The sequence below is a fragment of the Myodes glareolus genome, chromosome 1 (genome assembly GCF_982192425.1).
Source record: "Myodes glareolus chromosome 1, mMyoGla1.1, whole genome shotgun sequence".
Lineage (NCBI taxonomy): Eukaryota > Metazoa > Chordata > Mammalia > Rodentia > Cricetidae > Myodes > Myodes glareolus.
Genome location: NC_142026.1, coordinates 137,166,867 through 137,183,565, shown reverse-complemented (window position 1 = coordinate 137,183,565; position 16,699 = coordinate 137,166,867). Strand labels below are relative to the sequence as shown.

Genomic DNA, 16,699 nt, shown 5'->3' with positions numbered 1-16,699 from the left:
TTAAAATCATGTTCGCTCCATCGAGCATCCCCAAATTACAAAGGCCTGCAACTCTAATTGACTTTTGCTGAACATGACTGAATCGTTAGAATGCTGCTGTTTACTGTAGAGAATCTCCACACGGAGCAGTCCCTGAGAGAGACCACACATCTCCCTCTGGAGCTGAAAGACCACCCAGGACTTTGCTACCACTTCCAGGAAGATGAATCTCAAATACACATCCCGACCCTGAAGACGAGTCTCAAATACACATCCTGACCCTCGGCACACGCACAAGCTCTCCATTTCTTGTTAACCTCTAGTAACACGATTAATCTATGTCCTTGTCTGAAAACAAAATTTTTTGACGGTCCTAAATAGTTTATTGCATATGAATTATACAAACAGTACACAATTTTTACAAACATGTATTAGTGCTAATGGTGGAGCTTCAGAGTATTGCGCCTTCTCCAGGCTGCAGCGCAAGAGCCACCAACAGTGTGGTGGAACGTGCAGCCCTTTCCAAGGCCACGGCTCTTGCGGCCTGCAGATGTCAGCCCACGCATCTCTCTGTGCTTGTGGACCAGTTTGCTGATCCATTGGGTGTCAGAATTTCTTCTGATAGCTTTATGGAATGGATCGATGAGGATAACCTCAAAAAATTTGTATGTGGAATCATCACCAACCCAGTAAGAATTCAGGACTCTCAAGAGCCCCACAAAATGGCATCCAGCTCTCTCCTCAGCAACAGACTGAAGGCTTCGGGCAAACTTTAGCTGGTTAACACCATGATGAACAGCCTTGCTGTAGGTTGCACCTTTAGGAACTGCGCGTTTGGGGCCACTGTGGCGGACACGGACTTGAATTCTGTTCATGACATAACCCTGCTTGGCCTTGAACCCAGACTCCCGGTTTTGTCAGGCCAGGTGGGACAGGGAGCCCTGTGCAGTGTGGACAGCTGGTGGTACTGCCAGCAGTGGAACCCTCAGGAGAAAGTGCATCACATCCGACTGCTTCTTCCTCAATAGCTCCTGAATGTATTTGTGTGCACCTATCTTGGCTCACCTCATGGCTACTGCCAGAGGAAAGGAAGAAGCCTTTGTCCTGAAAGACCCCCCCCCATATTGGAAGACTCTCACTCAAGCCTCGGGATAGCGCGACCCCCCCACCCAGTAACTCACGAGAGACCATCCTTGCTGCAATCATACGAGGTTTAATGACAAGACGACAAGACGGGAACCAGTGCACTGGGGCCAAGACTCATAACCCACGCAGGGGAAGAGTTCGACCCCAAGTGACCGGGAGAAGTAGTTTTTATAGGAAGAAACCACACAGCCCAGTTATCCGAAAGGGGGGCAGGGAGGGTGTCACAGAAAATTCTGAAAATTCCAGTGATGATTACAAGGGGGCAACTCCCTGCCTCTCAAGATCATTCTCAAGGTCATAATCAGCTAGTTCCTTTCCTAAAAATACCAATGATAATTACTAGGGGGTGATAATTACTAGGGGGAATCTCCTTGTTTCTCAAGATTACTCTCAAGATTACAATCTACCTTTATCTTCAGCTAGTTCCTGAAACCCTGAAACTGGCTAATCCTAGATTTCTGATTCTTCTCTTCCTGCTAGATTTTTGGCTCTATTTTCCTGCTAGGGGGATCTGGATTTATACAGGTCTTTCAGTTCCACCACCGAAACACAATTCTAAAGGAGCAGGATGACCTACAGCGCCACTACCAAGAATTGAGGCATTTGTTGCTAAACGTGGGTATGGAATTAGTGTGATCTCATTTACATGTTTTACAAGATCCAAAGTCTTACTGTATACAGAATTTGAGCATGCTATTTAAAAAAAAAAAAACAACCTGGCATATGCACCTTCTTTGGTTGATATGTTATTTTAATGACTATGTGATATTCTGTTGAACAGATTCATCATAATTTAATCATTTTCCTAGATGAAGGAGAAGGTTGCTTTTTTGTGTTTTATCTTGGTTATAGGAAGTGAATATATATCTTTTTAGAGAATAATTTGTATGGGAGTCTATATTAAATTTACATTACATTAAATATATAATGCATTTTCTATGTGTAGTTTGAACAAATTAGCAAACTATTTTTGATCACTTCCAACATAGGTCTAAGTGGGGCTTTTATTATATTTTTGTCAGTCTTGACAACTAGTGTCTGTCTGTGTGTGTGTGTCTCTGTGTGTGTGTGTGCATCTCTGTATATATATATATATGTGTGTGCCTGCATATGTGAGTATTTCTGTGTATGTCTCTGTGTATGTATGTGGTGTCCATGTCTGTGTTTGTAAATGTGTGTTTATCTCTCTCTCTCTCTCTCTCTCTCTCTCTCTCTCTCTCTCTCTGTGTGTGTGTGTGTGTGTGTGTGTGTGTGTGTGTGTGTGTGTGTAGGCTAAAGTCAATGTAAGACATCTTCCTCTGTCACTCTCCCCATTACTATTTTGAGAAAGGATTGTTCAATGCTGGAGCTCACCACTTTGACTAGATTGCCTACACAATAAACTCCAGGGATCTGCCTGTTTCTGCTCCCCCAGTATGGGGGTTCCAGGCATGGATCCTAGGGATCTGGTCTTAGGTCCTCTTGATTGTGTATCCCAAACTTTACCCACTAACCCATCTTCTTAGCCCCTGAATATTATTTTTAGCAGAATTATTGTCATGTTGACATTGCACGCACACACACACACACACACACACACACACACAGGATGTTTCACAATCAGTGTAAGATGCCCACTCTCTCATGTAGTAGTTACTTTTTGTTTGTTTGTATGTGACTTGAGATCTGTTTGCTTAGTCAATTACAGTTTTAAACAGGTGTGATTATGTCAGCAATATTAACTACCATCAGCATAAAGCACGGGTTTCAAGAAATACTTCTGGAGCGATATTCTGAAGATTTCTCTGCTTTGACCAACATTCTAGGAACCGGGTTGTGACATTATTCAAGACAACTGTCTATAATTCCTTTGATGTGTGAAACGTTAAAAATGATAGGGTTTCTACACACAGAGGGGATATTACCTGGTTTTAAGCTAAGGGGGTCGAGGAGGATTCCAGTTTCACCAGTGAACTATCTTGAAGACCCTTATAACACAGACACTCACTATGGAACCACATAAGCTCCTCAATCTACTTTTCCTGCACTTGCTGCCCTTGCCTCGAGTCCCATTATCCAGCAAACTATAGAGGTCTGAGCAACACAGCATCCTCTCTGCCTCTGCCTTGCACAGATGAGAACCCTTCTCTGAAGTCACATAGTGGCTGCTTGTCTGAAGAGCTCCTTTGTTCTTGATTGGTCTATTGAAAAAAAGCATTGATTTTTTTAATAGTCCCCTCCCCCCAATATATTGGACACTGTAATGCAGAAATAAAGAACAAAAGCTAAACAAACAAACAAACAAACAAAACTACAGTCTCTTCACTCAGAAGCTCCTGCTTGGCAATCTGCCTGTGTCTCCTGCTGTGACCTGCATGCCACTTCCCTAGAGTGACTCTAACTTGGGCTTTTCCCTTACTTCCCCTCTTTCACTGCAGTCTGCAGATTTTATATATGATTAAGACTTTTGCCAATTTCATAATTTATAGCCATTTCCCAATATTCTATTAAGCAATTACACCACAGTTTATGGACCTCGGCCCCTACCATTGGTCCAAGGGAGCGGAGCAGCCTGGAAAGCTTTCTCAGGTCGGTAGTCACGTGTTTCCTTAGGATAAACTCTCACTCCACCAAAACACACAAATTCGTTAGATTTCCTATTTTTATCTATTCTCCATAAAATGATAATCTCAGTTTTCTGAAGAATATAGTTGACTTCCCCCCCTCCCCAAAAGAATGCTTCCTTTTGAAAACATTGGGGTGGTTGGTGACTCACATCTTGCTGAGAAAATCTCACTGGGCTTATCTTTCAAAGGTTTCCCTTGATCCCAGTGGCCAGCTTCATCCAAAATCTTCCTCACTCCTCAGCAGGACCTCAATGGCTTGTGCTCTTGGCTGTCTCTATGTGGGATGGATTATCACTTCTTTAATCAGTTATATTGCAGCTCCAACCAAAGTCTATTTCCTGTACAAGCCCACACCAGCATCTTCCTGTATTTTAAACAACTGTTTCCGATTCTAGCTTACACTGGATAAATTTAATGAGACTTTCTTTATGTATTTTATGTACTATCAATATTTGGACCAAATATTACTAATATCTGTATCAGGAAAATCTCAATGCCTTGCAAATAATTGATACAAATCGAGTAAAGGCAGATCCAAATGCATTAATTATCCTGTGCAAGGAGTTTCTTATCTGTATGTGGAACAGCTCTACCCTCACTGCTACTTGGCTGCTTCTAAAATAAATATTAGTACATTTGTGTACATGGAGATTCTAAACAAACAAGCAAACAAATAAGTGTACAGAACAGGTTATTATTAGAATTTTCAAATTTTTTCCATGTTTAGAATTCACTCCTGAAGCCAACTTATTTAATCCTGATAAACAACATGGGAGCACCTAGCAGGAAGTGTATTATTATTGCTTACATAAGGTAAAACAAAAAGAAAATGAAACAAAACAACAACAACAAAACTAGACCTCCATAGTTCTTGATGAAAAGTTAAAGGAATAAAATATTTTTCCTGTTTATTTCTGAGATGACATAGAACAATAGAGAACTGATTGGATAGTGTGAGCATAGACTTGTCACCGAGGGAAAGCAACAAGAAATACAGGAGAAAGTTAAAATTAGGCCAGCAACTATATTGACTGTATGTGTGATGTGCGCCTCTCTGTCCCTCTCCCTCTGTGTTTCAAGTGGTTTTGATTGACGTTATTGCTCAAAGTCCCATCCTTCCCTTCACAGTTTAAATTTATTGGATGGAAGAAGTTCATACTTTGATCTTTCTAAATATAGTGTTGTACATTTTCTTATTATTTTGTGGTAATTTTTATCTTTATTTTCTGAGTAATACTTGCCAATTTTAGACATTAAAAGTCAAAGTCCTGGGTGAGGGGAACGGAAAATTAATGGAATTTATTTTATTTAAGTAAGCCTCTTGGTTTCTACTCAATAAAATGCTGACATGGGGCCTTAAGGCAGTGTTAATATATACTTAGCACCCTTTATCCTGTTAGGAGAAAAAAACAAGTGATACCTCAAACTAAAGCTAAAAAATTCATGTAAAATATAAAATTACATTAAAATTTCAAATGTCAGTCAAGCATGGTGGCACATGACTTTAATCACAGCATTTGGGAGGTAGAAGCAGGCAGTCAACATAGTGAGTTCCAGGACATCCTGGGATATAGAGAGAACCTGTCTCAACCAGCTAAAATAAAAAATTCAATGTCTACATCAACATAATTTTGGTTTCTTAGCGCCAAAATGAAATGTGAGTATATGGCTCACAACATGAACAAGCCCCTCCTGCTCCTTCACCAAGCAGACTCCTTCATAAGATCCCTACAATAGGATACACCTTGACAGCTAGGTGCAAAGTTATGGCTATTTCTGTAGATGTAGACACATGTGCAAATGAAAAAAGACTGCATTGGGGGAGGAGCTGGAAAAGGACACCTTGTTCCAGCTGCCACTGGAGTCAGCCCCAAGTCAGCTCAGTTTGGCATTCACTGGGGCCAGGGGCTTTAAGACCTGCACAAGGTACTGGGGTAGGTTTAAAATGACCAGGATGCCAGCTGTGAGCTGTGCCTTTGGAAGCCCTAACAGTCCAGGAGATGAGATAGGACACCCACACAATTCATCATAATGGTTTGCAAAGGGAGATAGAGATGCTAAGAACGTGACGGAGATAACACCAGACAGAGAGGTTGATGGCTGATGGACTATGGCAAGATTTATTAAGCAAGGTGGTGTAGGACGTGGGTCTAGCAGGGCAGCTGAAATTTATGTTATATGTATATATATGTATGTGTATACATGTGTATTATGTTTGAATGTGTGTGTGGTATGTACAGATTTATGTGGATATATGTATACTATGTATGTGTGTATATGTGTGTTGTGTATATGCATGTGTTATTGGTCTGTGTGTTTGCTATGTGTATGTACTTGCTATGGGTATGTATGTATGTATGTGTTTATGTGTTTGTTACATGCATGTGTGTATTATACTTGTATTATATGTGCATTGTATGTGTGTGTGTGTGCTGTATGTATTGAACAGTGATAGGCTCAGTATTCATGTTATTTAAAGTTTGGGGCCATTTAAACCATTATGTCATAAAGATTATTGTATTATATGGTAGTATTTTCATATTTCCTGGATTAAAAATAAAATGGAGCCTGGGTGTGGTGGCTCATGTCTGCAATACCATCACTTGAGAGAAGCAGGGAGAAGGAGTGATGGTTCAAGGACAGCCTTGGCTAAATAGAAAGTTTCAGGCTAAACTAGGTCACATGAGACTCTGCCTCAAAACCACAAACAAGTAGGGTTGGATGTGAAAACATAAACAATTACATGGTCTTAATAAACATGGCCGTGTAGCAGCAGTTTCATTGATTCATGTGTCCTCCTGAGATACCAAATGTGCTGGTTTTCCATATCCTAAACAGTTAAGGGGCATGGGGTCTGGGACGATGACTCAGCACTTAAAAAATACTGTCATAAAGACACACCACACACACAGGCTCATGCAGACAACAAGAGATGAAAACATGGAGTAAACAGGGCTAGAACACTCAGGAACATTCCGGTGGCATGCATTCGCTTATCTACTCACTGCTTCTCAGGGGCTGAAGAGTCTGGTTCAGCAGAGACCTGAGCATTGGCGCTCTGGGAGAAGGGCCTTTAATCTAACTCAGAGTTCTGTGGTAGTGAGACACAATCACTCCTGGCAACACCGATCTATTCCCGAGAGAATGTTGAGCACCAAAGACACTCCACCTGGAGCCTTTCTTGGCAGAACTGGCCTTTGGGTAAAGAAATGCCCATACCTCAACTACTGACAGAGTTACAGAATATCCATAAATGGATAAAACAGGACTGTCATATCCTGCCAAGACAGGGTAAGATAGTTTTGAAAAGTTTCTTGCCTTTAAAAATGGTATGTCAGTTATGTCAGGCCTTAGCCAAAGTTGGTTGCTTCAACGCTGTAAACGTGACTTCGGGTGTTTGCCCAGGTAGCCAGTTGTCTCTATGATGTGTTGCATGTTCTGGAAGTTGTTTGATTGCACTTCCTAATTACTCAGGTAACATTATTTCCCTTCTCAGATCTTGGATGGGGTTGAAGATTATATAAATGTAGTTACTTTCCTCTCATGACTTGGCCAGGTTATTTATTATACAAGACTTAAGCTAGTTAGAATAGGATATTTGTACTTATTGTATATAATTTTGTAGGTTTGTACCTATTGTATATAATTTCGTAGTAGGCTTAGAACTTTCTTACTTAAACAAAGAGGGGAGATGCTGCGGGAGCTCCTTCTTCTCCTTCAGCCAATAGCCACTGAGATACCAGCCCATTGGGGCGTGGTCTCTCTCTTTAAAAAAGCAGCAGCTGTCCTCCACTCTCTCTCTGGCTTCCCACTCTGCTTCCGACTCCTAGACTCCTTTCCTGTTCGTGCAGAGGGGCTGTTTTCCGGGATGGTAATCTGTAAGTTTTTCCCCTTTGAATTAATAACCATTCTATTAATCATAATTCCAAACTGGTGTGGGATTGTTTGTGACTTACACCTTCACACACCTACTCAGCAAGGCTAACATCTCCTAATAGTGCCAGTCCCTTTGGGGGCCATTTTTTTTCAAACTGTCACAAGCTCCCTTACTGTAGGAGGAGGGCTGCTTGCTTTCTCAGCTGTTTAGAACCAAAATAATTACAGAGAAACCATATTCATTAAAACACTGTTTGGCCCATTAGCTCTAGCTTTTTTTTTTTTGGCTAATTCTTATATTAATTTAACCCATTTTTATAAATCTGTGTATTGTCATGTGGCAATGACTTACCGGGTAAAATTTTTAGCATCTGTTTTTGACGGCTCCATAGTGTCTCTTTGACTTCACCCCCTCCTTTTTTTTAGCATTTAGTTCTGCCTTCCCCCACCCCTACCTAAATTTTGCCTTATCAACAGGCCAAGGCAGTTTTTTTTTTTACTTATTAACCAAGAAAAACAACACATAGACAGAAAGACCTCTCACATCATTGGCCCTCATCCTACACCTTATTCTTCAGAATAAAATGTACATCCGTCACAGGTCACACCAGCAGCCTTTTATATCCTACATCCCACTTCCTTATATTCTTGGCTCCTGCTCTGACATCCACATCACTCTACGATGCTACATCTTGGATTCAGGGCTTCTCAAACACATGCTTGGTTCCGTGTATGTTTGTGGCATGTTTCTGCTTGGCTTCCTACTCAGCACATGCTTATGGATTCCCAAAATACTTAAAATCTCTCCTCAGAAACCCTGTGCCTCCTGCTGACACTGCCATTGTCTTACTTCAGGGCTGTGGAAGCATCTGTGGGATCAGCCGGAAGGAGGAGAAAGGTGGAAGAGGGGGAAGGGAAGAAGAATGGGATGGGGGAGAAGGGGAGGAAAAGGCCCTACTAAATATTTTACATTAAGAGAATTGCTTTCTAATCTGAAATAAAGCCAACTAGTTTGAAAAATGTTAAGGTCATGAAGAGTAAACTAAACAAAATTGACTTTTAATGTTAAAAATTTTAAATTTGTAGAGCCGAATTTCATGACCAAAACAAAATCATGTCAGCAAAATTATCTTCAGTGAAAAGTGGTAAAGAAAAACAAGAAAAATGAGCACCATGATTTCTGCTTTGTTAACATTTTTAACTATGACCCGAAACACAAAGCACAGCTCTCCTGTGCCCATGGAGCTGGTTAAACAGATGATCCGTTTCTTACAGAGTTCTCTAGCACTGACGTACTGTCTTGCATGTTAAGATGTGTGTTAAACTTAGTGACTATAATGCACACTCTTAATTTTCTTCCTCTTGGCATATTTATGTTTACAATCTTACTGAGATGATTAAGCCTAGATCATGGTAACAATTTACAGGGAGATGGCTGGGCCCTCCTGCAGCTTGAGCACTGTCTTCAGTCTCCACTAACAGGAGCTGAGCATCCTGAACCGTGGTAGAATGGAGCAGATGAGAAATACGGAGAGCATCACAAAGCTAGCTCCGAATTCTGCAGCGATGCTCTTGACATCCGGCTACATCTCACATTTCCTCAGGTTTCCAGGAAAACTCAGAAAACCAATCGGGAGTCCCAGAGAGCCCATTTCAATAAGATTCTGTTGTAGTAAGCTATAGTCAAAGGACACTGACACCAAGCTTCACTGTGGGTGGGAGAGCAACCTGGGACTTGGTTCTGAAGCTAGAGTGCCACCTTCAAGAACCACTTGTTCCTAACCAGGTGACTAATCTCTCTGTGACCTGATTTGATCCTCAGTAAAGACTATCTCAGTCTGAGAAGACTGTTCCCAATCAAATATGCAGGTCTTATGCCCCTAAATATTATGAAGCATATCATTAATAAAGTAGGGTTCATGCCAAAAGGAAACAGTGAAGAGGCAAGAAAACGCTAGGTCATAGCCAACATTTTATTCTGTGAGCTTCTCTAGTTAGTGAGAATTTCAAATGTGTTGGATGGATAGACACCATGTTCTAGAAGAAAACTGGCCACACGATGAACCATTTACAGCAATGTAGGTGACATTGCAATCTTTAACCTCCAAAAAACTTGTAAGAGAAGAATCTGTCTGCAACGACAGTAACATGGATTCCCAACACCCAGATTTGTGCCATGGATCTGCCTCTGAGAGCAGGGACCCGCCAGGGCAGCGACACTTCACACAATTTACTCTGATGTCACCTTTTGAAGTTTTGTGGGCAAAAAGTTCCCTTTTAGAATTCCAAAAATGAAAATGGCTTAGATTAGTTACTCTGCTGGAGGACTTAAACTGGTTGTCAGGTGGGCATATGGTGGCAGCGGTCCTAAATCCGCCAGAAGAAACAGTGCCTGCATGGGGCCTCCATGTTCAGCCTGAGCTCCTCAGCACGCAGGCTGTGTTCCGCTTCAAGCTCGTGTGAAACAGTAGGGACCTTTTCCTTTATTTTATCTCTAGGATGACATAAGCTTTTCTCTGATGCTTCCTGCTAACACTTCAAACAAAAAGAATACAAGATGCTTGTTTAGGAGAAAACTTAAAAAGTAACCATAAGGAGTATTTAAATTACAGGCCTTTTTTAAAGCTTTGGTGTTTGCTTCTTTACCTTTCTCCCCACGGTAAGCTATAATCTCTCATGAGCAAATAAACACAAGTGGTACACTTCACCACCTCTGTCGACTTAATGGGACTCCAATGTCCCTTCTCCCACATTTCAAAAGAGTTCTCTTTGTAACCGTGTGCACTAGTGCACACACATGCACACATACGCTTACAACCATTCTTACAACTGTCCCCTGAGTGGAACCTCAGCTGAGTCTCTGAGAGTGTATTTTACTGGCTGCCTTTCGAAATAACGATGATTCTGTTATAAACGTGCAAATGACCCAAAAAGTGGGGTTAAAGTTGCAATACCTAATTTGGTGTGGGGGGAGGAAAATTCTGGTGGAAGGGAATCTCACAAAGGAGGACTAACAACTGTGATGACAAAAATGACATAATGCTAATGACATAATATTTCAAAAAAAGAACTGTCTGGCTTGCTACAAAGTGAGCATGGATTACCAGGCTCACTCTTAGCAGTTGTGATGAGGTAGGTGGTGGCCAGGAGTTCCAGGTGAAGAACAATACCAGGGGATGGGCTCTCCCTCCAGGAGAATCGTGCGTGGTTTCTCACAGACACATGGCACTCACTAGTCAACCACACCCTCTGCCTCTTGGGTTAGCAGTGAGAACATAATAGGTAATATAATCCCCCTTTACAAATATAGGGATCGAGACTGGAATATGGCAGTGGCTTGTACCCTAGATGGCTACTGTTGATGTCATAGTGAGGACTAGATTTGGACATACTAGTTCCTGAATTGTTTTGTCCAGTAGTAATATTTCATTTGTATTTTAATAAATAAAGCTTGCCTGAAGATCAGAGAGTAAAACAGCCACATTGGTCAGCCTTCCAGGTCAGACCAGGCAATGATGACACACACTTTTAATCCCAGTAGTCATGCTAGTTTGCCATAGAAACGGGGTGCATGCCTTTAATCCCAACCCTAGAGAGAAATATAAAACCGGAAGAGACAACTCTCACAGTCTCATTCTGAGATTCCTAGAGGCAGGATTGCCATTGTGGACTGAGGTAGAGGTAGGAGCCAGTGGCTGGCTGTTTTGTTTTCTGACCTTCAGATTGAAGCCCAATCCCAGTATCTGTCTCTGTATTTTATTACCTGTGCTACATTGGATGAATCACAGAGCACAGAGGAGTCATGGTCATTCCCATCTATCACTGCTGTGCTGTGAACACTGTTCCTGACCCTAGATTGTTTCATTTTTAATATTCTAGGTCTGTCTGGTTTGGTGGCACTCACCTTTAATCCCTGCATTCAGGAGGCAGATGCAGGCAGATCTCTGAGTTTGAGGCCAGTGTAATCTATAGAGCAAGTTCCGGGACAGCCAGGGCTAGGCAATGAACTGTCGCAAACAACAACAAATAAACAACGTCCTAGGATGAAGGGTGAGGGGACCCTGCAAGGCTCTCTCTCTTGCTGCTGAGGGTAAAACAGAAGAGAGACTAATTCTGAAAAAGCTGTTATCTTTTACTTGGCAGCAATAACAAGTAGTCTCCTTTTAAAACACAACCACAGCTAACACAGCTTCCTAATTCCCAGTATTAGATACAGCGGCTCACTCCAGCTGGGGCAGGTGTGGAGCAGATGACCGTCAGCCCTCTGTGCTGCCCTCACCTTGACTCCACAAAGGGTATCATCTGAGACAGTTGATTTCGGCCAGTGCATCGTGGGATTTCCTGTCTTTAAACCTGGGAGATCCAGTTTCTTTAATTCTAGGGTATGATATGCATGAGGAAGTAAGACAAGGACAACTTGGACTGTCATGTCCAGCTTTAAGCAAGCATAGGGGAGACACTAAAATTGCTTTTGACCCACAGCAAAGCTCAAGCAGGGCCAGTGCATTGCATGGAGACATCTGGTTCTGGTATTAACAGTGAGCCCAGCTTCTTCCTGTCACAGTGCAGTTATGAAGGATTCAATCACACCAAACAGTCACTGAACAAAGTATTCCCCCACGACAGACCTGTGTAGCAGACTTCAGTGGACCCTGAGTTGGTCATTATGTCCAATGTGGATGCTTAGTCATCAGGGATTAGCACTACTTGAGGACTGGCCTTGTTAGAGTAGGTGTGGCCTAGGTGGAGGAAGTGTGGCACCAGAGGTGGGCACAGTGGCTCTCTCTTTGTTGCCTCTACATTCAGACGAAGAACTCTCAACTACGTCTCCTGCACCATGCCTGCCTACATGCTACCATGCTGCCTGCCATGAGGATAATGGACCAAACCTCTGAAATGGTAAGCAAGACTCAATTAAGTGCTTTCGTATAAGAGTTGCTGTGGTCATGGTGTCTCTGCACTGCAATAGAGCCCCGACTAAGACACTATCTTCGGACAAATCACTGCAGAGGTGAAATGATCTCAGCTGTAACTCAATCAAATCTCTTCTTTGAGATGAAGAAACTTAGGTCTTGAAAATCTGAGACTTGTCTAAATCTGTGACAGGCAGAGGGAAGGCTGGGTGTAGAGTTTCAGTTTGCCAGCTAGGCCTCTTGCCCTCTGTCATCCTGACCTGTTCTCACACGAGGGTCTATGGTCTTGTGACTACATGTAGTCACAGAGGAACAGAGACCTCAGGAACCTAATGTTCTGGAAGTGTCTTTTGAAAAAAGTGGGAGCCCTGTTATGACAGAAAAAAGGGGGTGGCGAGGGAGGGAAAGAGAACACCAAGTCTGTGGCTGTCCCCAAACTGTAGAACATTTGAGAATGGGAAGCCTTCCTCCTCACCTCAGAGATATCTGAGTAGAGCAGGAACCAGCAGCAAAAGATACACACCTCCTGTACCTACAGATGTCCACACCTCCTGTACCTACAGATGTCCATATCTCCTGTACCTACAGATGTCTGCACCTCCTGTACCTACAGATGTCCATATCTCCTGTACCTACAGATGTCCACACCTCCTGTACCTACAGATGTCCACACCTCCTGTACCTACAGATGTCCACACCTCCTGTACCTACAGATGACTGCACCTCCTGTACCTACAGATGTCCATACCTCCTGTACCTACAGATGACTGCACCTCCTGTACCTACAGATGTCCATACCTCCTGTACCTACAGATGTCTGCACCTCCTGTACCTACAGACGTCCATATCTCCTGTACCTACAGATGTCCACACCTCCTGTACCTACAGATGTCCACACCTCCTGTACCTACAGATGACTGCACCTCCTGTACCTACAGATGACTGCACCTCCTGTACCTACAGATGTCCATACCTCCTGTACCTACAGATGTCTGCACCTCCTGTACCTACAGATGTCCATACCTCCTGTACCTACAGATGTCCATACCTCCTGTACCTACAGATGTCTGCACCTCCTGTACCTACAGATGTCTGCACCTCCTGTACCTACAGATGTCCACACCTCCTGTACCTAGAGATGTCTGCACCTCCTGTACCTACAGATGTCTGCACCTCCTGTACCTACAGATGTCTGTACCTCCTGTACCTACAGATGTCCACACCTCCTGTACCTACAGATGTCCACACTCCTGTACCTACAGATGTCCACACCTCCCTATACTTACAGATGTCCATAGGGCAAAGACTGAGTGACTCTTGCTTTGGCTAACCTTAAAGTCCCTGCCCAGTGAGGTTTATTTTGGAGACAGAGACTTTTCCTCCTGACTTATACTTTGTGGTGAAATGCTTGCCCTATTTATGAGCACCTCAGAAACCTGGAGCGTGAATGTGAGGGAGGAAGCATGGCGGCTGTGAATCTACCATCCCGAGACAGGTGACTGCAACAAAATTGGAGGTTGCAATGCTTGGGTTTCTATTTTATGTTGTGTGTAAATTCTTTGTGCTCAGACACCGGCTTCCTCCCAGGGCACTGGAGAGCTCTGCAAAGGCTCGCCATAACACTGATGTGCTTAGAGGGCCCGTCTGATCTGTGCTGGCTCTGCTTCCACAGTGAGTGACTCGGTGGGCTACACAGATTGACAGTGTGGTCCACAATTCATATTTTATAAATGGCAGAACTGTAGCTCAGATAGGAAAAAAAAGCACCAGGCTCCGTGAAACACAGAAGCCCAAGCAGAGCTCAGATCCACATCCCTTCCCTCCGGCTCCTCACACTCCCAGCTCACCTCTCTAAAATTATTATCAAGCACAAGGGTTTGCCTAGCATGATCCCCGACAGTGAAAAGAGCTAGGTCTTCATAACCTGAACCTGTGTTAAAGAAGCTGTCGATACAGAGCCGAATCCCAGAACAGTCACAAGATTGTATCAAAGCTCAGTTTTGAGAAGCGAATATAATACGATATCCACATCTTTACCCCAAACTTGCTCTGAAGCATGGGAGGGTAAAACCAGAACGCATTTCTAAGGCCCACAGCCCTTGAAACAATTGCTGAGTTACAGCCCAGGCACAACCCTTGCTGATTACTTCAGCCAAGAATATATAGCTGGGGTGACGGGGACAATGCCAGTATTAAATTTTGTTTTATGTTGTAATTTTTACCTGTTTGGGATCTGAACTGTGATGAGAACTGTTTCCTTACTTTGATTTACAGTGCCAAGAACAGAGATTAATGGCAGGCAACTTTAATTTAGCTCTCTCAACAACTTTCAAGAGATAAAGGGCCCCAAAAAGATGCTACGGGCTGCTCCAGCCATTGCTTCGGAAGTTGTACTCCCATGCTGTATTCCCATGCTGATATCTGTTTGACTGGTTCTCTTCCCATGAGTATGTGGTCAGAGGTGAAGGTAAGCGGGAGTGGTGAGAGTTGTGGGAATACGTGCCCATCCTATGCCAGCCCATCCCGTGCCAGCCCAGCCTGTGTCAGCCCAGCAAACAGACAGCAGCTGGTGGTACTGCCCCTGGGATGAGGATGGGCGGTGAACGGGTGGCAATGCAGGCAGTCTGCTGAGGGAAAACCCTTCTACAGAACTTCAGTGGAAGCCACAGGCAGATCTGATAGGCCAGCATGCTCCCTAAGTCCTGTACCAAACCGCTCTTTCTTTTACGCACAGGGGAACTCCCCAGGCACAAAGGTACAATTTTGTACCACCTTTAGGGTATGTGACATCTGCTCAGCACAGGGACATGTCCAAACAACAGGGAATGTCATGGCTGGTTGTCATGTGCTCTCACTTCTTTTTCAGGTGGGGAAACTGAGACCCACTTTACTCACTAAGTCACATAAGAAGGAACTATGGCCAGTATGGTGGCATCAGTCTCTCTAAATACGCTGGGTGTATGAACCTCAGTAGATCAAACCACAGACATGTTCCATATGGCTACTTCATTCATTCATTCATTCATTCATCCATTCAGCCATGCCATACTGCAAGTGTGAGTCTCCTGGGCACATAGAGCTAGGGCTTGGCAACACAGACCTGCTGCCTGCACTCACTCACACCTGTTCAGAGATGGCCAGAGGCAGGGAAGCAGTCTGTGCTAAGCTCACTGCAGGAGACCTTGTCCTTCTTGTGAGCCACTTAACAAACTCCAGCTGAGCTGAGAGAGTGACCACTGACTTAACATAAGGGGGTCGGGAGGCACCCTTTGAGGGTGTGAGATATAAGCCAAGTCTTTAATAAGAAGGAGGAGGCTGTGCTGTGAACCGCCTTCAGGAAGAGGCAGGGATTTGTAAGGAGCAGAAGGCGGGTCTGAGGGGCAGAACCTGGTGAGCCCTGAGGCTGGTCAAAGCCGAGGAGGGCAGGTGCTGTATACACCGGAGGTTTTCGTACTGGAGCAGAGTCACACACACTTCTTGTGTATACCGGATGATGGGGGAAGGTGGTGAGAGAGAAAGGGGAGAGGTCAATGGGGGGTCGACTGCGGTATTTGAGGCAGCAGAGGATATGGAGGGGAGGGGCTTGGCTTAGTTACTGCTCTAGGCTGTCCTAGTTGGGATTTCAATTGCTGTGATGAACACCATGACCAAGAATAACCTAGGAGAGGAGGGTGAATTTGGCTTACACTTCCACAACACTGTTCTGAGAAGGAAGTCAGGGTGGGAACTCAAACATGGAGGGTGCTGCCTACTGGCTTGCTCCCTGTGACTTGTCTGCCTGCTTTCTTAACCCAGGACCACCTGCCCAATTCGCTGAGGACTCTACCACCAATCCCTAACAAATGGAATGTCTTACAGCCCTGCCCACAGCCTTATCTTGGGGAGGCATTGTCTCAGCTGAGGCTCCCTCCTCTGAAATTACCCTAGCCTGTGTCAGGTTGGCATGAAATCAGCACAGAGGCCTTCCTAGAGAAATGTGTGGCGACAATGAAGACCAGCGTTCTGACTGGTGGTGTTGGACGTCGAGGAAGGAAGGACGCGAGGGGTGGAGGATGACTCCTTATCTTCCTGCATGCAGTGCCTCATCAACAAGAACATTTTTCATGTAACCTAATATAAATAGACATGTATTAACATCGAAATAATAATCATAAAGTCAATAACGTAATAAATAATAAA

At 43.7% G+C, this 16,699-nt stretch overlaps 1 protein-coding gene and 1 pseudogene across 3 annotated transcripts in view; both read right to left on the bottom strand.

The window, feature by feature from the left end:
- Positions 1–16,699, bottom strand: part of Pacrg (parkin coregulated) — a 458,578-nt gene that overhangs the window by 267,933 nt on the left and 173,946 nt on the right. The window lies entirely within an intron of this gene.
- Positions 417–11,937, bottom strand: LOC125392059 (large ribosomal subunit protein eL15 pseudogene; annotated as a pseudogene).